This window comes from Amblyraja radiata, chromosome 8 (genome assembly GCF_010909765.2).
Source record: "Amblyraja radiata isolate CabotCenter1 chromosome 8, sAmbRad1.1.pri, whole genome shotgun sequence".
Taxonomy (NCBI): domain Eukaryota; kingdom Metazoa; phylum Chordata; class Chondrichthyes; order Rajiformes; family Rajidae; genus Amblyraja; species Amblyraja radiata.
Window position 1 is genome coordinate 29,981,778 of NC_045963.1, and position 24,913 is coordinate 30,006,690.

Here is a 24,913-nt window from a genome sequence, read left to right on the forward strand (position 1 = left end):
AAATTATTTCTTGCAAGATCCCCCTTTGTATGTTACATCTTTCACCTCAACAGTTCGAATGTTCAAAATTATCAGAAAACTTCGTCAGTATGATACCCAGAATTGAGAGTCATGCAAAAAATAATGGAATAAATGGAATAAAATGAAAGTAAAATAATGCTCCTCTCCAAATCAAATATTTGATTCATCTGATTCACACATTCATCTGAAAAATAGCAATTTTTACACCTGATTAAGATCTCTAGATCTGCGAGTAACAGGGAACTATCAGGAGCCATCGCTTGCACCATTCCAAGAACCCAAAATCCTAGAACTGCAACTTGAGCCTTTAAAGTATTAAAATGTGCTAAGGCACTTCACTGCATTATGAGTCAAAATTTAATATGTTTAATCACAGTAAAAGGTCTAAAGAAAGTCATTGCAAGCCGGAATTAGAATTTGGGTAGCTGTGGATGATGGCTGTCTGTATTAGGAAAGTGTGTTTGTATATTGTAAACATCTATATATTACTAGACCAAGTGCAGACCCGTTGTGTCTGTTCCCCCATCGCGCGGTTGCTGGGGGGGTGGCATGCGACGTCACACACACACACTTGCTCACAACAATATTGTAATCACAGGACACTGAGTCCAGGCAGCAAGTGAAATCCAATTTTTTGGCAGCATTTTTTTTAAAGTTTAAAATGAGGGAGGATGAATAAGAATAAATTAGCTTTCCCTGCACAGTTGGGACCTATGGGTGAGTGGTGGAATATTGCGTTGGGGGAACGGGTTGCGTTGGGGGACCAGGCCTCCAGTGTGACAGGGACCCAACGGGTCCCACTTGGTCTAGTTAATAATAATAATCTTGGAGGGATAAACCTTATGAGAAACCTAAATCTTGTTATAGAAAATCTTATTTTCTTTAGAAAAGTATTGATTTTGTAGTGAATTTACCTATAGTTAGAATTTATTAATAAGGATGTTGTACAAAAAGCTACTTTTGCACATTGATAACAAAGGTGTTCTATTGACCAACTTCAAATAGGTATGTTGCAAAGCCTACCTGAAGCGTCGCTGAAAATCTGTCGCTGCGGGTGTGCGCGATTTTGGCGCCGTTTAGAGGGGGGCGGGTTTAAAACGCGATTTTCTCTAGGCTGTTCAAATCGAAGATGTTCAGCCTTGTTAATTATTAACGAAAAATCGCTGGAAGACCCCGTCGCAAAAGCTATTATTAGTTTTAAAGGCCTTGGATAATAGTTATAGTAGTTTAAAAATCAATCTCTAAACCCGCGACCACCGACAGCCGTCAAGGTCCCATAGAGCAAACCACAGAAGGTATGTAGCTTATTTTTACATTAAAAAGGGCTTCTTAAGATCCCTTTATACAAAGTTTAATATTGCGAGTAGCTCATTTTGGCCCCATTATATCCCGCAGTATTTTTCTGGGCATTTGAGGGCACAAATCTACCGCAATGTGAACGTTCTAAACCAGCGCGTTCACAGGATCCCACTAGAAAGCTGATTTAAAATGGACTTTAATTTACAGCAATTGAACACTAAATTCCTTCCATTTGGCCTATAAATTAATGTAAATGAGATTTAAAAATCATGTTTTATTCTGAATTATTTATGAATATTATTTGCACACTTAGGCTATTTAAAAATGTTAATCATTTATTAAGAAATGGATAAATGTTTAGATCTAGTAATTGAAGTTTGAAATTAGCTACACTTGGGTAACTAACTAATTATATGCTTTAATTTCAGGTCATCCAAGTAAGATTATTTTATATTTGTTTCAGAATGGTTCAATCTATGATAACTGAAATTTTCATTCAGTTCTCTTAATTTTTAAGAAAGTTATGGGCTTTTGACTGTTCACGATCACAGCTTTTTTGTTACGTCCATAGAAAATCAATAGGGAACAAGATGCTAATTTCCGAGTATGAAAATGACCATAACTTTTTAAATACATGAGATATGAAAGTGTATTAGGTGTCAAATTAAACTTCTTTTTATGCTTTATCTGATGGGATAAATTACAGACTTGATTTTTTACATCTCAAAATTTTGTAACATTGCTACTTCAAAGTCAGATTTTCAAACTGACCCAATATATAGATACAAAATATCTTGGTCTTAGTCTGATAAAAGGTGCAAGTGAATAAATTGTATTTTAAATAAGGAATATCAGCATCAAATTACACCAGATTACAGATAATAGATTACATGCAAAATTTTCCTTGCTCAACACCAAACGTGGTTTGAACCAATCATGTCATCAAACCAGTATGATATTTTTCATTCTCCATTGAAGCTTCCTTTTTGCACTCGTAGCAGGGTACAGATTGATGTTATCGTGTGCGAAATTGTGCTCTTTCCCAATTCATTTTATATTCGACCTTGCCAATAGGAGACTTCTGGAACTTATTTTCATTAGAATGCAAAATCAAATCTCAGATGTGACTGTATAGTGCACATTGGGAGGGAATCCTTCTTCAACAATTGTGTAGAATGGGCAACAAATTGTTTTCATAGTTTTTAAATAAGCATAATTTTTTTAAATTTCACATTTTACACAAGACTGCAATAACAAAACCAATTAATATTTTACTGTATTTTTGCATATATCACTATTTGTTTTTCAGCATGCAGAATGAAAATTATGTCTATATTTTACCAATCATAATGTTTATATGTGCATCAAAATAAATTTGACCCATTCAACAGATTGTTTTCTGTTCCTTTTTACATTACAAACTCCAGTGGGACGTAGTTCAGAAATTAATACAAACACTGTACTAAGCTTACAATAAGCACTTCTTCAGGTTATGGTTATGGGATGAGATAATTAGAAGATTGCACATTTCTTGAAGCACGAGCTATACAACCATTATTTTAGCTTGTTATAATTGGGAGTATCATTTAAATAGGAAAAAAGGAAACCTGCATAAGAATCCAGAATTATGTTTTGGTCTGCAACTGCAAAAGTATTAATCAAACCTTTCTGTTATGATTTACAGCTTCTTCTCAAGCATTGATACATCACTTTGGCTCAATTATTCAAACATCATTGTGCTTCTTACTTTCATATCTATTACTGCAACACTATAATCTACTTTCCAGTTGTTCAGAAATCCAGTTGATTTGCCATCAGGCTCAGTGGGTGCCCAATCTCCACCCAATACAAAAAAATCCCCATTCTCTTGAAACTTGCCAGATTCACTGGAAATTTTATTACACTGCTGTATTGTGTAAAATCAAGAGTGAATTCAAAGTGCATTGAGGTATTAAATGGAATATCAGTATTCCAGAAAATCGGGCAATACAACACCAGCAAAGGAGTAAACATGTCAGATTAGTGGTACACGCTAGAGATCGGCTTGTACACGCTAGAATTTAGAAGATTGAGGGGGGATCTTATAGAAATTTACAAAATTCTTAAGGGGTTGGACAGGCTAGATGCAGGAAGATTATTCCCGATGTTGGGGAAGTCCAGAACAAGGGGTCACAGTTTAAGGATATGAGGGAAGTCTTTTAGGACCGAGATGAGAAAATCATTTTTTACACAGAGTGGTGAATCTGTGGAATTCTCTGCCACAGAAGGTAGTTGAAGCCAGTTCATTGGCTAGATTTAAGAGGGAGTTAGATGTGGCCCTTGTGGCTAAAGGGATATGGAGATAAGGCAGGTATGGGATATTGATTTGGATGATCAGCCATGATCATATTGAATGGCGGTGCAGGCTCGAAGGGCCGAATGGCCTACTCCTGCACCTATTTTCTATGTTTCTATGTCATTCCATTTAGGCATAAAAATTGACAATCATGAAATTAAGTTGCTTTGTATTTGCATTTGAAGGTGTAGTTTAACTGAAACAAACAGTACGATGGAGCAATGCGGTGGTCCTTTAAATTTTCAAAAACGTGTAGTAATAGGAACAGAATAGGTAAGAAAGTAAGGTAGACAAAAATGTTGGAGAAATTCAGCGGGTGAGGCAGCATCTATGGAGTTTCTCCAGCATTTTTGTCGACCTTCGATTTTCCAGCATCTGCAGTTCCTTCTTAAACAAAGGTAAGAAAGTAATGTTGTCCAAAAATAATTCTAAACACTGTTCCAACTTTATTTCTTCTACCTTATGACAGTTAAGAAAGGTGTTCTTTTGGAAGAATTATGCTATTTTATAAATATTGGGCAGTGGATTTTAAATATAGAAAAAGTAGCTGAAGTGTTAGAAAAATAAAATATGCTGGGAATACTCAGCAGGTCTGTAGTATTCATCCAGAGTAAAACACAGTTAACGTTGCAGGGAAATGGCTAGAATATGCAAAGTCCAACCATTTTCCATGTCTTGATCAAGTTCTGTATAACCCTGAATTAACAAGGTTCTGATTTGTATGGCTGATACTTCTGTGTGAAAACCATCCAAAAGTCGCATGATGAGGCTTTGAGGTGTATGGGCCTCAAACCACGCAATTCGGTGAATTGCCCTGCAAATGGAACCTTTGGTGGATGCTAAATCTCACCCCTTGTTTACTGGCTATGACAAGAATGGAAATCGCTATCAAAATATGGAGGGGACCGGGCGGACACAATTTCTTGTCGGCCGCGCGTGCATGCGCACACTCACATACATGCGCACGCGAGGCTTCGGAGGCTCAATCCAGCGCTAAATGCAGCTCAACTCTGCCTGTCTCGTCGGGTTAACCTACAGCCGTGCCTGGACTGACGGGATACCAGCGCTGCTTCTCCGCGCTGGCTGCAAACCTGGGCCATATTTCCTGCAAACCCAGGCAGGGTTGTAGGTTAACCTGGCGGGACAGGCTGAGTTGAGCTGGGGTTTGCGCTGCTTCTCTGCGCTGGCTGTGGGCCTGGGGGTACAGCTCCCGTCTGGTCTGACTCACGACCTCTCTGGCCACCCGTGGGGGAGGGGGGGGCACTCGGGTGGAGACGGGACAATGCCAGAGAGCCGGGATCGATCCTGGCTGCAGATGAGGCGCAGGTCTGTGCCGAGAGCGTTTTGGCACGTCTCCCTCCTCCAATCACCGCACTCTATCCTCAGTCTCCCCCCCCCCCCCCACTCCTCCCTCCTCCAATGATCGCGCTGAATCATCATGTCCCGCCCCCATTGCCTGCTGCCCGACATCTCTCTCGTCTAATCGGCGCCCTCAATCAGCAGTCCCACCCCCACTGTCTCGCGGAAAGCGGAGATTTCACCAGGTTTTAAAATACGGATTACAAAAACTTGGGGGGGAATCGTCCCCCACCTCTCAAAACAGAGGGGGGGGCGTGTCCCCCCGGGATTTCCGCCCCTGGGCTATGAGACCTGTTGGTTTCTCAATGCATTTAAAGCGGTCATTTCCATGTGTACTCGCAGGTGATGGGCAAGGTCCTCAACGAGTATTTCTCCTCTGTTTTTACGGCTGAGGAAGACATGAAGATTGGGGAACTTACAATACAATACAATACAATTCAATTTATTGTCATTTGGACCCCTTGAGGTCCAAACGAAATGCCGTTTCTGCAGCCATACATTACAAACAAATAGACCCAAGACACAACATAATTTACATAAACATCCATCACATTGCTGTGATGGAAGGCCAAAAAAACTTCTCTCTCCACTGCACTTTCCCCCCCGATGTCAGAGTCAAAGTCAAAGCCCCCGGCGGGCGATGGCGAATTGTCCCGCAGCCATTAAAACCACGTTGGGTGATGCAAGGTCGCACACCGGGTCTTGGTGTTAGAGCCCCCGGCGTGCGCTCGCAGAGACCCGCCGCCATTCCAAGCCGCGCGGGGCGGTGCTGTAAGGCCCCGCTCCAGGAGCTCTTCAACCCCGCAACTCGGGCGGGAGAAGTCGCCGCTGCGGAAGCCCCGAAAAGCGGTCTCCCCCCAGGGACCCGCGGGCTCCCGGTGTTACTGTCCGCCAAACCCGCAGTTGCAGCCACCGAATCTCCGGGGGTCGGGTCGCAGCAGCGTCCACCACAGCCCCACCCGCTCTGGACTCGGCCAGCTCCGCGACGGTGAGGTGAGTAGTCGGCACCACAGCCCCCGGTCTTCCTGTTGGAGGCCGCTCCTCGTTGCAGCCCCAACGACAACGGAGACCCGACAAAGAAAAGGTCGGGTCTCCCGTGCAGGGAGAGATTTAAAAGTTACCCCCTCCCCCCCACACCACCCCCACCCCCCCACACACATACCCCAACAAAAAATAACAAAAACTACATAAAAACATAGACATAAAATAATAAAAACGCAGACGGACTGCAGAGGCCGCTGCTGACGAGAGTCGCGCCGCCTACCGTACTCCTTGCAACAGTTAATGGAGATGTATTGAGAGTGTGCGTATTACACCCAAGGAAGTGCTGGACGTCCTTAGGCGTATGAAGTTAGATAAATCTCCCGGGCTTGATCAGATATATCTGAGGGCATTGTGGGAAGCTAGAGAAGACATTGCAGATGCCCTGGCTGAGATATATTGATTATCATTAGACACGGGTAAGGTGCCAGAAGAGTGGAGGGTGGCTATGGTTGTGCCTCTTAAGGGAAGCTTCCCAAGATCAGATATGATCTTATTGAATGGTAGAATGGAGTCAAGGGATCGAGTGGTCTCTTGCTCCTAATACGTGGTGGCTCTAGGGTAGATAAGAGTTCAAGTCAAGTCAAGTCACTTTTATTTCTATAACACATTTAAAGAACAACTCTCATTGGCCAAAGTGCTTTACATTGGTGGAGGTACTAACGTTATACAACATAGTTAGTTGTCACTCTTATTCAGATGATAGTGCTGAATGTCAGATTAATGGAGCTGGCAACACTGATAACTACGATTCTAGATGCAAATGTTCTTGATCGGCTGATGAACAAGACTTGAAGAAAATATAAATAGAAATCTGAATAGTTCTCTTTATTTTCATTGCTGAAGCTCCTTATAGCAAACCATCATATTTTGATACCACTACTTTTAGTTTTAGTGTACTTTATTGTCACGTGTACCGAGGTACAGTGAATAGCTTTTGTCGTGTGCTAACCAGTCAGCGGAAATACAATATATAATTACAGTTGAACCATCCACAGTGTACAGATACATGTTACTGTCGGAGTAGAGATTTAAAAGAGTGGAGCGATTGTAATACGTGATTGCAGATCCACTTCTGTGGCTAGCACACAAAGAGTCACCTGGGTTGGGCACCATAAATCGCACTTAATGATTCCTTAGAGTTCAGAAGAAGGGTCCCTGACCCGAATGGTTAACTGGTTTCTCGTTCCGCTGATGCTGCAAGCCTGGCCAAGTTCTTCCACCATTTCTGTTTTAGCTTTAGGATCAGCATCTACAATTTTATTGGTTTTCCATCATTTTTATTATTCTTTTTCATTCTTCGCAATTTAATGTCACTGCCCTTAGTAACACTTCTAGAGGTAACACTTTGCACATCAAGTCTTAATTTGTCAGTGTGTTAGGGATTGCTTTCAGCAACAATGCTATAAAATTTAAGCAATAATTAATGTCTGCTAACTGTGCAGCTTTTTCATTTCTTTTAATGCATTGTGAGCAGAGTGTATCAATATTTTCATCATACCAATAATTAATTGCATAAACAGTGGTGCAAATTCATAATCAAGCATTTGTAAATCAATGAATTGTTGTACCTGCTGAGAATCTTAGCTGCATTGAAAAGAGTATCATAGGATTCTTCCTGCTCCAGTTACAAATAAATAAGACGATTAATGCTCAACTTTCATTTCTAGCTGGGTTGCAATGTGTTTGTAATATATCTAAAGCATTCCCCAGGATCTCATTTGAGCGGTTTATGGCATGCTGCAATACTCTCTCCTTCTGACCAATGAGACAAAGAACATCTTAACTATTGTCTGTTTGGGTATATCTGTCATAACCAGTTTGACATAGATGTATAAATGTTATTCCTCTGTTGTCTCCAATCTTGCGACAGGTTATTTGTCTCAAAATCCAATTGCACAGACATCTTTATAAGCCCCATTGTGCACTTTCACTGAAATAGCTAAAGCTCGCCATTTCATGAAACACATCCATTTGTTTCAGGCACAGACTAAATTTCATAGTCTCATCAACCTGCACTTCTGGCACCAAGTTTCAGGAGCTCTCTCTAAGATTTGGAAAACAGCCAGTAATTAAAATTAATGGAAAAAATTAAACAGAAGTTACAGAGAGAGGAGCTGCATTTCTTTACTTTATGCCTACACCACAGAATTAAATCTACTTCTGCCTGGGTCTACACATGGAGATTAGTTGATCCCTTCCTATAGCTCTTTGAGGAGTACACTCTAAATTTAAACCACATATGTTACAGGAATCATATTCAATAACCCAGACTTGGCTGGGAAATGCCATCAATTCCTCACCAAACTCACTATTTTCAGCATTAATACTGTTATGTTTTATGTAGATTCCCAAGCAAATGCAGACAAGTAAAGCCTATTGTCTATGCTCTTTTTAACCAGTTTTGACGCATCAACATTTTTCCTACAAACAATGGAACACCACAACGTCTGGACCAATGGAATTTTCAACAGAGCATATTGTCGAAATGTTGAGCTGCTCCAGATACTCATTATGCCTGTCCATAGTATAAGGTGAATCATCTCATGCACACCACACAAATGCCAATTTCAGTGCAGTGTAGATGAAGTCATACAGCTATGTAGCATAAAAGCAGGCCCTTCGGCCCAACTCAACCATGCCCATCAAGTTGCCTAACCAAGCTAGTTCCACTTGCTTGCACCTGACCAACATCCCTCCAAACCAATCTTATCCATGAATCTGTCCAAGCATCTTTTAAATGTAGTAATGAAACCTGTCTCTGCCACTTACATTCCATATACGCAACACCCTGTGTGAAAATGTTGCCCGTCAGGTCCCTTTTAAATCTTTCCCCTTAGGCTTATAATTTTAGATTTTCCTGTCCTTGGGGAAATGACTGACTGTTCAGCTTATCTATGCCCCTTATGATTTTATATATGTATTTCTGGTTACCCCCTCAGCCTGCTATGCTCAAAGGGGAAAAAGGGGTGGGAGATTGCAACCTTTACGTGGTCCACCTGAGAGAGCTAATAGTCAAATGTAAAATGGAGTCATTCTTCTACAAAAGCGTGGACTGGTAGAACAAAAGAAAGGCTCGGTGCCAAGTCTGAATGACTTTGTAAATTATATGGAACACAATATGGAGGACAGGTTGTCTTTTCAATAAAGAAATTAAGATGGAATCCTGCAGTAATAACATGTGCTTCATTCAAAGCCATAAAGAAGCCACAATTGAAATAAATAGCTGACGCTCCTGAGATAAGTAATAACTTGTTATTGGATTAGCTTGATTTGGACCCATTTTTCCTATATTTTGAAAAGCTGCAGAATCTTTCAGTCATGCCATATTCAGACTTGGTAAGAGTGTTTTACTGATAAGGAAAATGCATAATTGTGCTAACTCTTCTTTGTTCTGTGAGTGGGAGCCCGAGAAGCACTGAGCAACGTTTGTGCTCTTTGTAATGTTGCCACTCCCGTCTGACGAATCAATTAAAGATTGCCACGGTTTACCTTTAACAGTTTTTGTTGCTATCTGCTTTTTAAGAAACAAACTTTGACACACCCTGTTTCGACGAATGCAATCAACCTGGCCTGCACAAACGGAAGATCAAACAGAACAAGTTGTCTTACAACTTTAGGCTGTACACGCCATACGCAAGAAAGGGAAAAAATCCTAGCTTATTCAGCCTGTCCTTATAACTCAGACCCTCTAGTCCTAGTAACATCCGTATAAATCCTTTTTGCATTTTTTCCAGTTTAATACCATCCTTCCTATGCCATCCTTCCTGTAACAGTGACCAGAACTGTACAACTTACACTTAATATGGCCTTCCTGTCATGTACAGGTGTAACATAACATCCAAACTCCTGTATTCAATACCTTGACCAACAAAGGCAAGCTTGCCTCCTTTACCACCTCCTTCACCCCCTTCACTACCCGTGTCAGCATTTTCAAGAGAAGCTGAGGAAAATGGATGAAAATTCTGAAATCCTCTGCAAACCTCAATAATAGAAAGAAAGAAAGACAAAGGTTCACATGGATAAATAAAAGCAAGCAAATAACACTAGAATGCACCAGTGTCTCTGAAGAAATATATTTCCTGCACTGAGACAAATCCTGAGAACAACAAATTTACTTCTCTCCAAAGCTTCTGGGAGCTTTATCTGGATATTCATCTCCCAAAGAAGGATACACCATCTGGAACTGCTGAGTTTCTCCATGTCTACTGATATACCAGAAAATCTGATATCCCCGATTCATTTGTGTTGCAGCTATCCCAGGAATCATAGACCACAACGAACCCATAGTAGCTTTATCTTCTCTTTATGGACTGTAGGGACTAATGAAGCTGGTCTGCCTGATTTTTCATTCTTCCAATCACTATCAGTGAAAAAAGTGTTACATGCAGGCAGATTACCACATTCATTTACTACCAGCAAAGAACTTCTTCACTCATTCCACATGCTTTAGTTTACACCATGCTGCAAACAGAAATCAGCCCCATTCAATTTTACTGAAATATGGCTAAAGAAATGGAATTAAACTGATAAAATAAAAGCTTTTATTCCATTATTGTGATTTTAAAAAATACCTCTTCATACAGTGTAGCATGCACAGTTGAAATAGAAAAAGGTTAAGTACATTGCAAGGGAGTAAAAAACTGAAATCCAGCAGTACACTGATACCATGGAATTTTCTGCTATTCAACGTAGCTTATTGCTGACCTCTTGTGACAAACATCTTATATTACACTTTAATACTTTGGAATCAAACTAGAAAATAGTGAAAGTGCCCGGAGAGGGGGTGGTTCGGGTGGGAAGGGACGAATTGACCAGGGAGTTATGGTGTGGAACACCAGGGTATCTGAGATGTCCTCATTCTTCAGGGAACGGGGGTTCCCCTCTTCTACTATAGATGAGGCTCTCACCATGGTCTCTTCTATACCCCGTGACTGCTCTCCCTCCCCATCCCCCCCTCGCTCGTAACAAGGGCAGAGTCCCCCTTGTCCTCACCTTCCACCCTACCAGCCGTCACATATAACAAATAATCCTCCAACATTTTCGCCACCTGCAACGTGATCCCACCACTTGCCACATCTTCCCATCTCCTCCCCTGTCTGCTTTCCGCAGGGACCGCTCCCTCCTTAACTCCCTGGTCAATTCGTCCCTTCCCACCCGAACCTCCCCATCTCCGGGCACTTTCCCTTGCAACCGCATTAAATGCTACATTTGTCGCTTCACCTCCCCCCTTGACTCCATTCAAGCAGTCTTTCCAAGTGCGACAGAGGTTCACCTGCACCTCCTCCAACCTCATCTATTGCATCCGCTGCTCTAGATGTCAGCAGCTCTACATCGGTGAGACCAAGCGTAGGCTTGGCGATTGTTTTGCTGAACACCTCCGCTCGGTTCGCAATAACCAACCTGATCTCCCGGTGGCTCAGCACTTCAACTCCCCCACCCATTCCGAAGCCGACCTTTCTGTCCTGGGCCTCCTCCATGGCCAGAGTGAGGACCACCGTAAATTGGAGGAGCAGCACCTCATATTTCGCTTGGGCAGTTTGCACCCCAGCGGTATAAACATTGACTTCTCTAATTTCAGGTAGTCCTTACTTTCTCCTTCCCTTCTCAGCTCTCTCTCAGCCCACTGGCTCCACCTCTTCCTTTCTTCTTCCCGCCCCCCCACCCTCACATCAGTCTGTAGAAGGGTTTCAACCCGAAACATTGCCTATTTCCTTCGCTCCATAGATGCTGCCCATCCTGCTGAGTTTCTCTACCATTTACTGCCCTGGTTTGTCAGATTTAAGACACTTGTCAGAGTTAAATTCCATTTCTCATTCCTTGACCCATCTTCACAATGTTCTGGATCTTGTTCCCCTGCAAGTCATACAGCATCCTGATTTGGAAATAAATCTTGGTTTCTTCATTGTCAATTGCGTCTAAATCCTGAAATACTCTGCTCCACAGTAACACATGGTAACACACACACACACACCACCCCCCTTGATATTATATTATACCAGTTCAAGCCAATGGCTCATCATCATCTTATCGAGAGCAATTAAGCATGAGCACTAAATGCTACCCTTGCTAATGACACCAGACCTACAACAATTAATAAATTAAACAAGCAACAATTCAGAAAATTATAATACAGTTCTATAATGCCAACATGGATTTTTGAAAGAGAAATTAAATGACAAATTTATGAGTTCTTTCAAGATGTTGCAAGCAGGATGGATAAAGGGAAACCAGAACGTGTACTATATTTGGAATTTCAAAAGGCATTCGATGAGGTGCCATATAAATTTTAGTGCATAAGAACTCAAGGCATTTGGGGCTTTCACATGTAGAGTGGATATAGGAGTGGGTAATTAATAAATAAGTCAGTATAAACAGATCATTTTTAGCTTTGTTGACTGTACATAGAACAGCACTGTGGAGATCAATCCAGGTTAAAATCTAAGTTGATGACGAAGATGAAGGACAAAGTTAGGTGGGAAAACAAATTGTGAAGAGGACACAAAGAGCTTGCAAAGGGATATAAATAGATAGATAAATTGTCAATGCACAAGAATCTGTCAGATGGAGCATTATGCAAGAAAATGCAAGGTTATTTATATTCCTAGATAGAAGGAAAAAAAATTAGTTGTGAGGTCTAAAGAATGCTGATGTAGAGAGATGTTGTAAACCTTACACAGTACCCCAGTTGTCACATCACCAATATTCTGTTCAATATTCTTGTGGCAAGGTCTCCCTTTTCATATTTTATTTCCTAGCAATAGAAAAACTGGTACAGGTGCACAACCTTTTATCCGGAGTTCCGGAAACCGAAAAACTCCGAAAACCGGCCATTTTCCCCAGGATGTCGTCTGCACACCAAAGCTCGCGTTTGGCGCCAAACTTGACCCGAAACGACCCACGGTCAACCCAGGTCTGTACTACTGTAGCGGCTGCCTCCTCCCCAGAGACCGGGGAGACACTTAAACATCTGTAAATCATTGCTTAAATGTTAGTCAGTTAGTTTGGAGGGCTTTTATGTGAAGGGGCGGGGGGGTGAAGGGGGAAATTTTAATTCTTAGTCCCCTACCTGGTCGGAGAGGCGGGGAGCGGTCAATGCCTTACCGGGTCGACGTGCAGTAAGCTCCGGAGCGCTGTGGCCGCCAACTCCCAGCTGGGGCTGCGGGCGTCCGGCCGCGGGCGTCGCCGGTTGTAGCTCCGACCCCGGCAACTCTACCCCTGGCTGCGCGGCGCTCCAAATCCAGCGCCGCCCGCGGCCGGATGCCCGCAGCCCCAGCTCCGCGATGTTGTGTGTCGGCGGCCACAGCGCTCCAGAGCTTACCGCATGGCGACCCGGTACGGCATTGCCCGCTCCCCATAAAATCCCTCCAAAATAACTGACTAACATTTATGCAATGATTTACAATGATTCCCCGGTCTCCGGGGAGGAGGCAGCCGCTCCAGACTTTTCAAGCCGCCCGCGCTACCTACCTAATCTACGCTAAAAATCTTCCATTCGGAAATCCGAAAAATTCCGAAATCCGACAAGTGTCTGGTCCCAAGGCTTTCGGATAAAAGGTTGTGCACTTGTATTGTATTTTTCTTTGAATTTGTTTGCTGTATCTGCAAATTAGCATTCTGTGTTTCAGAGAAGATTTTGGTCCTTGCTTTTAAGGAGGGATAAACTCACATTGGAGGTAATTTAGAATGATCACTAGGTTGGACGACAAAATTAGTAGATTGATGCTGTATGCATGTGAGTTTAGAAAACTGAGAAGAAAATGCAAAATCCCAAGAGGCCTTATAAAAGGATTTTGCAAGGATATTTCTCTCTGTGGGAATTGTGAACTGGAAAAAGAGTTTGAGAAGGAGCTGCTCATTTAAAATTTATTTTCTGAGCATTGTGAATCCTTCAAATTCACGAACCTAGACAAGTGCAGAAACAGAATTACTAAATATATTCACGGTCAAGATGGAAGATTTTTGGTCTACATTGAATCGAGGAATATTGGAAGTTGAAGCTGTCTTGCTAGATCAAATTAGCTCTAATTTTAATGAATGGGTGGAGCCGGCTTAAGGGACCATATCACCTCGGAAAAGTAGGAAGAAAGTCACATTAATAATAATAATAATAATGGATGGGATTTATATAGCGCCTTTCTAGAATACTCAAGGCGCTTTACATCGCATTATTCATACATTCCTCAGTCACACTCGGTGGTGGTGAGCTACTTCTGTAACCACAGCTGCCCTGGGGCAGACTGATGGAAGCGTGGCTGCTAATCTGTGCCTACGGCCCCTCCGACCACCACCAATCATTCACACACATTCACACACAGGCAAAGGTGGGTGGAGTGTCTTGCCCAAGGACACAACGACAGTATGCACTCCAAGCGGAATGGAACATATCACAATGGAACATATCACAAGGAATTCTTAGTGATGGAGTATCAGCAAATGGAAGCCAAATTGAGAACCAGAATATCAGACATGTAATACTCCAGAGAAGCTGCCTGACCCTCTGATTTACTCCAGTGAGGGAGGGAGAAGACCAATGGAGGTCCCAGCGTGGGGGGAAGAACAATGGAGGACCCGGCCGAAGGAACTGCCGTGAGGGAGATGGGGAGGGGGGAGAACAATGGACAATTGGGGGGGAGAACAAAGGACAAAGGGGATCCGGCGTGGGGGGGGGGGCCGTTGTGAGGGGGGGAGAACAAAAGGAGGAGCCGGCGTGCTTTGTAACTTTGTCAGCGATATATTTGTAAACATTGGGTATGGAAGCAAAGAATTTCACATGTGACAATAGAGTATTCCATTCCATTCCACTTTGTGTCTTTTTTTGTAAACCGGCAACTGCAGTTCCGTATTTTTACACAGAAGTATTAAAGGCCATTCTCACGTTGCGAGTTGACATGAGAGGTAACCCGAGTTAAACCTCGTGGTAATAACGTACGATTAGCGTACGGCATTCGTGGACGCAACGTAGTGCATTGTGGCGCTAACGGCAGGTACTCGTGTAACTTGTCGACTCTTGCAAAAAATCAAACATGTTTGAAATTTTCCACGAGTCAATTTTACTCTTGAGGTTAAGAATTGAAACATTTTAACTCGTTGTAATAACGTAGTGGCCCTTGCGTTTACCTTAGTGTATCGTGAGTCCACCGTGGGAACTCTTTAACTCAGCGGGCACGCAGCAGCAGATTGTGGATCCCTTCAGTTTCCCAGCGACAATCACCTGCCATAACGCGAGAGAGATCATGCACTGTTGTAGGTCTCCTTTTCATGTCGGTGTTTCTGTTTTTCTCCACTCATTGTTGGCCCTATCTGTCACCACCCCCACCTACACCCCTCTGCTTCCCGGCCATGTGTGTGACCCCTTCCCTCCCCAGCTCCCCGCCCATTGCACCGGCGCGGGGGCTTTGCACTGTCTTCACGTCGGCGATGCCAACAGCCCGTGCCAGTCGCCCCGGGGAAGTCGCTCCCTTCAGTTTCCCAGGGGGTTGGAACGGGGCTGGAGTTGGGAGGGAAAGGTGGTGGTGGTGGGAGGGGGGGGGTGAGTGGGTTAGGTGAGCAGGAGAGTGGGGTTGTTTGCAGTTGCAGAGGGAGGGGGCAAGGGCGGTACAGTTCCAAGTCTCGGCTCCTGTCCAGGAGGGTGGCCGGAGACGTCAGGACCAACGGGACACCGACCCCCAGGCCCACTGCAAGCACGGAGATCCCAGAGACCCACAGCCAGCAGCAACTCCAGCCCAGCCCCGCTCCAACTCCAGAGGAACACACTCCCCGTAGGGGCAGAAGCTGATGGTGTGCAAGGTACGTCTTGTTCTTGGGGTGGCGGATGAGGGGGCGCAGCTCGGGCTGTGGGCGAACTGCCACGTCACCGTAGCGGCCCATCGGGGAGCGGATTCCTCTGGAGTTGGAGCGGGGTTGGGCTGGAGTTGCTGTTGGCTGTTGGCCTCTGGGTTCTCCGTGCTTGCAGTGGGCCTGGTGGGCCTGGGGGTCGGTGTCCCGTTGGTCCTGACGTCTGCGGCCACCCCCCTGGACAGGAGCTGAGACTGGGAACTGTACCGCCCTTGCCCCCTCCCTCTGCAACTGCAAACAACCCCACTCTCCTGCTCACCTAACCCACCCATCCCCCCCCCCCCCCACCCCCCACCTTTCCCTCCCAACTCCAGTCCCGTCCCGACCCCCTGGGAAACTGAAGGGAGCGACTGTCCCGGTGCGACTGGCACTGACCTGCTGGCATCGTCGACGTGAAGACAGCGCAAAGCCCCCGCGCCGGTGCAATGGGCGGGGAACTGGAGAGGGGAGGGAAGGGGTCACACACATGGCCGAGAAGCAGAGGGGTGTAGGTGGGGGTGGTGATAGATAGGGCCAACAATGAGTGGAGAAAGACAGAAACACCGACGTGCAAAGGAGACCTACAACAGCGCATGATCTCTCTCGCGTAATGGCAGGTGATTGTCGCCTGCCCGCTGTTTCTGACACTAAAGCCTTGGGATCGTTGCCCTTCGTGTTGGCGTGGAGGGGGAGGGGGGTATTGTGCTGTTTGATCGCCCCCTACTATCCCAGGGACAGGGAGACACAGTGGCTTTTGAGACTGGTGGGCAATCACTTCCAAAGTTCTGCCCACAGTCAGTACACCTATCCTACACTTGTCTCCCGCACTAAGATCACCCCGCAGAGAATGATCCCAGCCTAACCCAAGAGCCATGTCACCCCAGACAGATTAATGACGCCCCCCCCCCCCATCTCAACTCACGCCTGGGCACCGAAGCAACTCAGGAGGCGAACCCTGAGCTCCGTCTCACAACAATCTGATGTGCACATCCGTCCACATTCAAAGATTTAATCTCCCGTCTCCCCGCAGTGTGTAGACATGGCAGTAAATTCAATTAAAACATATCAAACCTGTGTGTTTCAAACAAATCATAAGTATAACTGCTCTGGCACTGGATGGTGCGCAGTTTCCCTTTGTAGGTCACATCAATAGATGCGGCCGCTCTGAATTCTATCTTTAAAACAAAGCCACAGGATGGAGAGGTCTTCTTTAACACTGTTGCTTATTAAAACATAACACTGTTGCTTATTAAAACAAACCTTCAATCAGGATTGGCTCAAGAGTAACTCGGGAGACGAACTTGGAACATCGCAGAAATGACAAGTAAACGGCAAACTTGTCATACCCGTGGGAACTCGGTTAAACTCTTGATCATACACTTGCAATCTCGTACACAACCACGAGTCTTTCACTCGGGGTACCTCTTGTCTCAACTCGCAACGTGAGAATGGCCTATTACTGTTGGATTTCAGCAGGCACAACAAAGCATAAAACAAATAGTTCAAGAGAATTAAAATGTGGCTAAATATTGGCATAGAAAACAGTGGTTACTTTCCATAGGACATCAATACTCCCAAAGCATGGAGCTGTTTAAAAACAATGCACACACTTAGCCACATAGTTCTGCATGAACAAATTTGTTTAAAGGTCTGTTTCTGTTTCTATGGCTATGATTTCACCTTAATATTTAAGCAGAAAAAGTAGGGTTTATAAAGGGAGGATCTATAAATAATAAACATCTAAATACAAACAAAATAGTATCAGCTAATTCTGAGCCCTGTAAATCTGCCAATTACAGGTAACAAATTATTTATTTTAAAATTATTTTCATACAATCAATGCTATATTTACTCCAGTGATTTCTCTGAACATCAAGCAGTGTTGAATGAGTGGGATATCAATGGAGCCTCATTAAAATTGCAGTCAAGGTGAATCAATGAGAAAACTTTCCATTGACGAGAGCAATACCTCAAAATAGAATTCTAACAATGGAAGGAGAGCATTTGGCCCATCAATGCCTCTTTGCAATACAGGCCAGTTTATCTAATATTCCCATTCGTTTCCAAACCATTAATATTTTTCCTTCAAAAATGTCTTCAATTTTCTTCTGACAGCCGCAAACATTGCACAACAAAGATTATATTTTTTAATTTTCCTATACTTTATTTTAACAGCTATAAATTCTGGCATACTCATTTTGCATGATCATTTTATACATCTGTAAAGGAAATATAAGAACCAGAAAGATAAAAGGAAGAAAATAAACAATCTTTGAATCATAGAATCATATTACCTTTTAAAATAATAGACTATGAATTGATGCAACGTATTTTTCCGTCTGTTACATCCCTATATCTATACCCATCCATCTTATAACTATTAAAACGCTGATCTTGTATGTGTGTGTGTCTGTGTGTGTGGGTGTATAATCACATCTGCTCGAAACAAACTATGCTCTAATGGTAAAATGTTTACATATTCCCGTAGAGCTTTATCCCGTGGTCAAAAATCGCCTAAACTGAAAAATTCATGCATTATTTCTCGAGTTATTAATCAGAATGTTCAAAAATCTCAAATAACTTAGAAAAAAAACCCGCTGGTTTTGGCTGATGACGTGATGATGCCACAATGGCTGCACGCTGCGTTCACGCGCTGAGAATGATGTCACCCAGCCGCGCCGCTCGCAAGCCCAGCCCTGGGCCACTCGCAAGCCCAGACCCCCCACCCCGCTCCCCTCCTCCTCCTTTCTCCCGCCCTCCTCCTCTCCCCTGCTCCTCCTCTAACCCCTCCTTCTCCTACTCTCCCCCCTCCTTCTCCTCCCCTCCTCCTCCTCTCTCCCGCTCTCCCCTCTTCTTCCCCCTCCTCCTCTCATCGCCCCCCTCGCCCCCCTCCTCTTCCTCCTTTCCCCCCCTCCTCTTCCTCCTCTCCCCCCTCGTCCTCCTCTCCCCCTCTCTCCCCTCCCCCTCTGCCCCCTCTCTCCCCCTCTCTCTCCCACCCACCCCCTCTCCCCCCCCTCTCCCTCCCTCTCTCTCTCTCAGCCCCCTCTCTCTCCCCCTCCCCTCTCTGTCTCTGCCCCCCTCCCTCTGTCTCTGCCCCCCTCTCTCTCTACCTCACCTCCTTCTCTAGACGTGCCTGCGAGTTGGGGGCTATGCGTCAGGAGCCAACGAATAATATTAATATAATTAAAAGGAGCCAATGAATAATATTAATATAATATCAAGGGGGGTGGTGTGTGTGTGTGATCACATCTTCTCGAAAAAACGACGCGCTAACGGTAACATTTTTACATATTCCGATAGAGATTTATCCTATGAAGTCCAAAATCGTCTTATCTAAAAAAAATCATTCTTTATTTCTCGAGTGATTAATCAAAATGTTAGAAAATCTCAAAAAACTTGGGGGAAAAAACCTGCTTATTCGCTGTGCTTACAGCTGTGACGTCACAATGGGATTGTAGCCCTGCTCGCAACATTGTTGCTATCCTAGTACACTGAGTCCTGCTCGCCCTAGCAAGTGCAAATGCATTTTGTTCAAAATCACAGTACACTAAGTTCTGCTAGCTAGCAAGTGCAATTGCATTTTTTTTTATAGTTTAAAAATGAGGGAGGGTGAAAAAGTCGAAATGAGCAGACCCTGCTCAGTTGTCGGCTATGGGTGAGTGGTGGAATATTGCGTTTGGGAACGGGTTGCGTTGGGGGACCAGGCCTCCCGTAGGGGCTATGGGTGAGTGGTGGAATATTGGGTTGGGGAACGCGTTTCGTTGCGGGACCAGGCCTCCCGAATGACAGGGACCTAACGGGTCCCACTTGGTCTAGTAACTATTAAAAGTCTGATCTTGTATATTTATTTGTGTGTGTGTTTGTGTGTAATCACATCTTCACGAAAAAATGATGCGGTAACGGTAAAACGTTTACATATTCCAGTAGACATTTTTCCGCTGGAGTCAAAAATCGCCTTATCTGAAAATGTCACGCTTTATTTCTCAAGTTAGTAATGAAAATGTTCAAAAATCTGACAAAACTTGAATTTAGAAGCGACTGCCTTTCGTCAATGATCACAATGGGTCTGTTGCGCGTGCCTTCTTTCTCGCGCTGCGAGTGACGTCACCACTTCCACCCCTCCCTCCTCCCCCCCCGTTATTCAAAAGACACAGCTGGAGATGAAATCGGGCCGTCGACTGAAGACCAAAGACTGAAGACTGCAGCGACCCAGCTCGCGGTCCTTTGGTTGATGCTCGCTCGCCCGCCCCCTCGCCTGCCCCCTCGCTTGGGGTCCTCATGCCGGCGCATAGTGGGGAGGTTGCTGCCGCTCTCTGCCTGTCGCTGCCCTCTGCCTCTATCCACTGCCTCTGTCCTCTGCCTCTACCCGCTACCTGTCTCTACCCGCTGCCTGTCCACTCCCTACTGTCTCTGCCCTCTGCCTGCTGACTCTGCCCTCTTCCTCTGCCTTCTGCTCTCTGCCCTCTGTTTCTGCCCTCTGCCTCTGCCCTCGCTCTCTCTACCTCCTCCATCCCCCTCTCTAGTCGCGCCTGTGAGTTGGGTGCTATGCGTGAGTGGACAGGGCGGGAGATGGGGTGAATGAATAATATTAATATATCAAGGGGTTAATGTGTGTGTGGGTGGGGTGGTTAGTGTCTGTGTGACGCCACAGGCCGCCTCCCCCCCCACCCCCCCTGCAATCGCGCATTGAGCTGATCGCACTTTGTCTAGTATATAACTAAAAGTCTTCATCTTGTTTGTGTTTGTGCCCATAATTTGTCTCAGTGTCAATCTGGTTAATTCCTATCTTCTTCCAAACGCTAGGCCACAGCCTTCTCATTTTCACACATCCTACTCACATTTTTCCCGTGGTGGCGATAAACATCTTCCCGTTGCATTTCCACCTATGTTTCCGAAGTTATCGACAATTCAAGTTAAAAAAAAGGAAACAAATGGTTCTCACACACAGCCACAGTGCCACAATTACATCACAATGGGGCGTTGCCAACGGTAACCGCAGCTTCTCAGACAGCCTTTTTTCCAGGAGGTTCCACTGATGATGTCACAATGCAACTCACAGTACACCAATTACAATGGGCTCTCAAGCTGCCGAGTGCCACAATGACATAACAATGGGACGTTGCCAACGGTAACCGCAGCATGACGTGCAGCCCCTGTACCAATATCTGAAGGGGCTGCTCCTCAAGTTCTGGTTGCATTTTAGTCCCACGATCCTGGTATTGGGACACAAGGCAGGGAGTGGGGAGGGCCAATCGGTGAGATCGCCCGCCCCCTCGCTTGGGGTCCTCATGTCGGCGCATAGTGGGGAGGTTGCTGCCGCTCTCTGCCTGTCGCTGCCCTCTGCCTCTGTCCTCTGCCTCTGCCCGCTGCCTGTCCACTCCCTTCTGTCTCTGCCCTCTGCCTGCTGACTCTGCCCTCTGCCTTCTGCTCTCTGCCCTCTGCCTTCTGCTCTCTGCCCTCTCTCTCTCTACCTCCTCCATCTCCCTCTCTAGTCGTGCCTGCGAGTTGGGGGCTATGCATGAGTGGACAGGGTGGGGGATGGGGTGAAAGGAGTGAATTAATAATATAAATATATCAAGGGGTTAATGTGTGTGTGGGTGGGGTGGTTAGTGTCTGTGTGACGCCGCAGGCCGCCCCCCCCCCCCCCTGCAATCGCGCATTGAGGTGACGGGACCCAAGGGGTCCCACTTTGTCTAGTTTATAACAAAAAGTCTTCGTCTTGTTTGTGTTTGTGCCCACGATTTGTCTCCGTGTCAATCTGGTTAATTCCTATCTTCTTCCAAACGCTAGGCCACAGCCTTCTCATTTTCACACATCCTACTCACATTGTTCCCGTGGTGGCGATAAACATCTTCCCATTGCATTTCCACCTATGTTTCCGAAGTTATCGACAATTCAAGTTTTTTAAAAAAGGAAACAAATGGTTCTCATACACAGCCACAGTGCCATCACAATGGGCCGTTGCCAACGGTAACCGCAGCTTCTCAGACAGCCTTTTTTCCAGGAGGTTCCACTGATGATGTCACAATGCAACTCACAGTGCACCAATTACAATGGGCCCTCAAGCTGCCGAGTGCCACAATGACATAACAATGGGACGTTGCCAACGGTAACCGCAGCATGACGTGCAGCCCCTGTACCAATATCTGAAGGGGCTGCTCCTCAAGTTCTGGTTGCATTTTAGTCCCACGATCCTGGTATTTGGACACAAGGCAGGGAGTGAGGAGGGCCGATCGGTGGGATCGCCCTGTCGGTTTGCTCCTGGGTCTGGCCGAGATGCCCATTCGCGGGTCCAGGCAGCGGGCGGTTGATGGTCACAGCAGAGTCGGCTGCCTGCCCCTCTTCCGGGCCTATGTCCGTGCTCGCCTGTACCTGTAGAGGGAACAAGCGGTGTCCACGGGGACGCTGGAGGCCCTCCATCAACACTGGTTGCCGCGGGGGGATGGGAATGCCGCGCGCTGCCATCGAGGGAGAGAGGGAGAGGGAGAGAGAGGGAGAGAGCGAGAGGGAGAGAGAGAGGGAGAGAGAGAGAGAGAGAGAGAGAGAGAGGGAGAGAGGGAGAGAGAGAGGGAGAGAGAGAGAGAGAGAGAGAGGAGAGGGAGGGAGAGGGCCTGCAACCCCCCCCAACACGTCGAGTCCACGCTGCCCGCCACCCCCGCCCCGGCCCCCCCTCCCGCCTCCCCCCCACACCCCCTCTGCTCCCACCCTTTTCAAGTCCCAGTTGTAGTAAGTGTTGAGCTTCTTAAGCTGACCATGAAGGCCTTGGAGGCGTCAGCCTGGCCAAGTGTTGCCGTTGGAGACCTCCACCACTTCATGCAGCTGCAGGTGGCATCTGGTCCACATGCTCAGCTTCTTGGAACGGCGACAATTCCAGCCAAGCCCCAGGCTGCTGCAGTGCCTCCACCATCGAGGTGCACTGCACTGCCTTCCGCAGCTGGTCCACTTAATAACCCAATTCCGTTCCAATCTGTTCCAATTCCGACTCCCTCGTCTCCTGTCCTCGTGGTAAGCAGGGGTTAGGCTCGGAGGATTCCGTCTCCGGGCTGTTTCCCAGTTCCGAGGCGGGCGAGCCAGGCCTGATGTCAGGGTATGGCTCCAGCTCGCCGAGATCCATCTGCCGTGGCACTCACCGGGATCCTTCTGCCACGTCGCTCGCACAATGCACAACAGTTAATTCTGTTGCCTTTCGCAGTCACATTCAATTCTTTAAGCAGCTTTTTCACGGGGCGACTTGACGCAAGAGTCAACCAGAGTTTAACATCGTGGGAACCTCGTGCGATAACAGTACGGCATTCGTGGACCACCGTGGCGCTAACGGCAGGTAATCGTGTAACTTGGTGACTCGGGAGAAAATTCAAGCAAGCTTGAATTTCTCCAAGAGTGACTTGTACACTTGTGGTTGAGCATTGCAACTTTATATGAACGTAGTGGCCAGTGCGATATCCGTGCGATATCCGTAATAACTCTTGCGGTTACCGTGGGAACTCCTGCGAACGGTAAACCCGGAAGCTGGACAGAGGGGACAGAAGGTGAGTAAAAAAGGTGTTCTCAATATCCTTTAACTGGCGAAAACTTTGGAACTAGTCGTTCGGTGCGAGTTGATTAAAAAGTGTTTGGAAATTTCAAACTTCAAATCAAATGTCTCTCAAACCTGCTGATTGTATCTGATTCCACTTTTCGTAGCAAGTTCCACTTTTCGACACAAAATGCTTGAATAACTCAGGCAGGAAGCATCTCTGGAGAACATGGATAGGTGACGTTTCGGTTCCAGCTGGGAAAGAGGAGGCAGGATCAAGCGTGGCAGGTGTCGGAAGGAACTGCAGATGCTGCTTTAAATCGAAGATACACAAAATGCTGGAGTAACTCAGCGAGTTACTCCAGCATTTTGATCTCTGGATGGAAGGAATGGGTTTCCCAAACTCACCCATTCCTTAAACCCATTCTTTCTCTCCAGAGATGCTGCCTGTTCCTCTGAGTTACTCCAGCATTCTGTGTCTATCTCAGGTAATAGATGGACACGGGCGAGGGGGCAGATGGTTTGAACAAAGACCCTAGATTAAAGCATAGTCTGTAAAATAGGATTGTGAAGCATGGGGAAGGAATGTTTGGGGGGGGGGGGGTGAGAGGGGTGAGGGGAGGGCTGAAAGAGGTGCGAGTCTAGATGGGCCACAGTGGGGTGGGGTGGGGTGGGGTGCGGGCGAGGGAAGGGTAAGAAATGGGAGGAGAGAGAGGTTGTTAGAGGTTACCTTGTGGCTAGCATCCGTCCATCCATGAGAGATGTTGGTGTGGCTTTAGAAACATAGAAAACAGGTGCAGGAGTAGACCATTTGGCCCTCCGAGCCAGCAGCACCCAAAACCAGTACCCCGTCCTGCCTTCTCCCCATCTCCCCTGATTCCGTTAGCCCTGAGAGCGAAATCTAACTCTCCCTGATAGGAGTAGAATGAGGCCATTCGGCCTATCAAGTCTACGCCATTCAATCATGGCTGATCTATCTCTCCCTCATACCCCATTCTCCTGCCTTCTCCCCATAACCTGTGACATCCGCACTAATCTCTGGGTTAGGCAGCAACTCCACTATTGTGCCGCAGTGCCGTTCCAAAATTCCCTGTCTGCGTGTGTTTTAATATCCCAGCCCAGCTTTAAACCTGGGAATGAGAAGGGTGATTTTACAGAAAATAGAACAATACAGGAGGGGACCAGTAAATGGTCAATTAGGGGAGGGCACCAGTAAATGGTGAATTTGGGGAACGCACCAGTAAATGGGGAATTGGGGGAGTAAATGGGGAATTAGGACAGCAGCAGTGATAGTCATTGATTGTGTTATGTTATGCACGGATATTACACTGGTGTGAACTTGTATAATATGCTGTGCAGCAAAACTGGACCATGAGTTTAAGATCAAAGATTTGCGTGTAAATTGATATGACTGATAGACACAAAATGGACCCTTCTTCAGACTCTCTCCAGAGATGCTGCCTGCCCCGCTGAGGTACTCCAGCTTTTTGTGCCAATCTTCGACAGATTGGGTTTGCTGTAAATGT

At 45.8% G+C, this 24,913-nt stretch overlaps 1 protein-coding gene and 1 long non-coding RNA gene across 8 annotated transcripts in view; one reads left to right on the plus strand and one right to left on the minus strand.

Moving 5' to 3' along the window:
* The window catches only part of clip4 (CAP-Gly domain containing linker protein family member 4), a 253,766-nt gene that overhangs the window by 158,349 nt on the left and 70,504 nt on the right, over positions 1 to 24,913 (minus strand). The window lies entirely within an intron of this gene.
* Positions 614 to 19,568, plus strand: LOC116976008. Its single transcript, XR_004412837.1, has 4 exons — positions 614 to 627; positions 6,123 to 6,130; positions 10,665 to 10,670; positions 19,464 to 19,568. It is a non-coding gene; the product is annotated as an uncharacterized LOC116976008 (long non-coding RNA).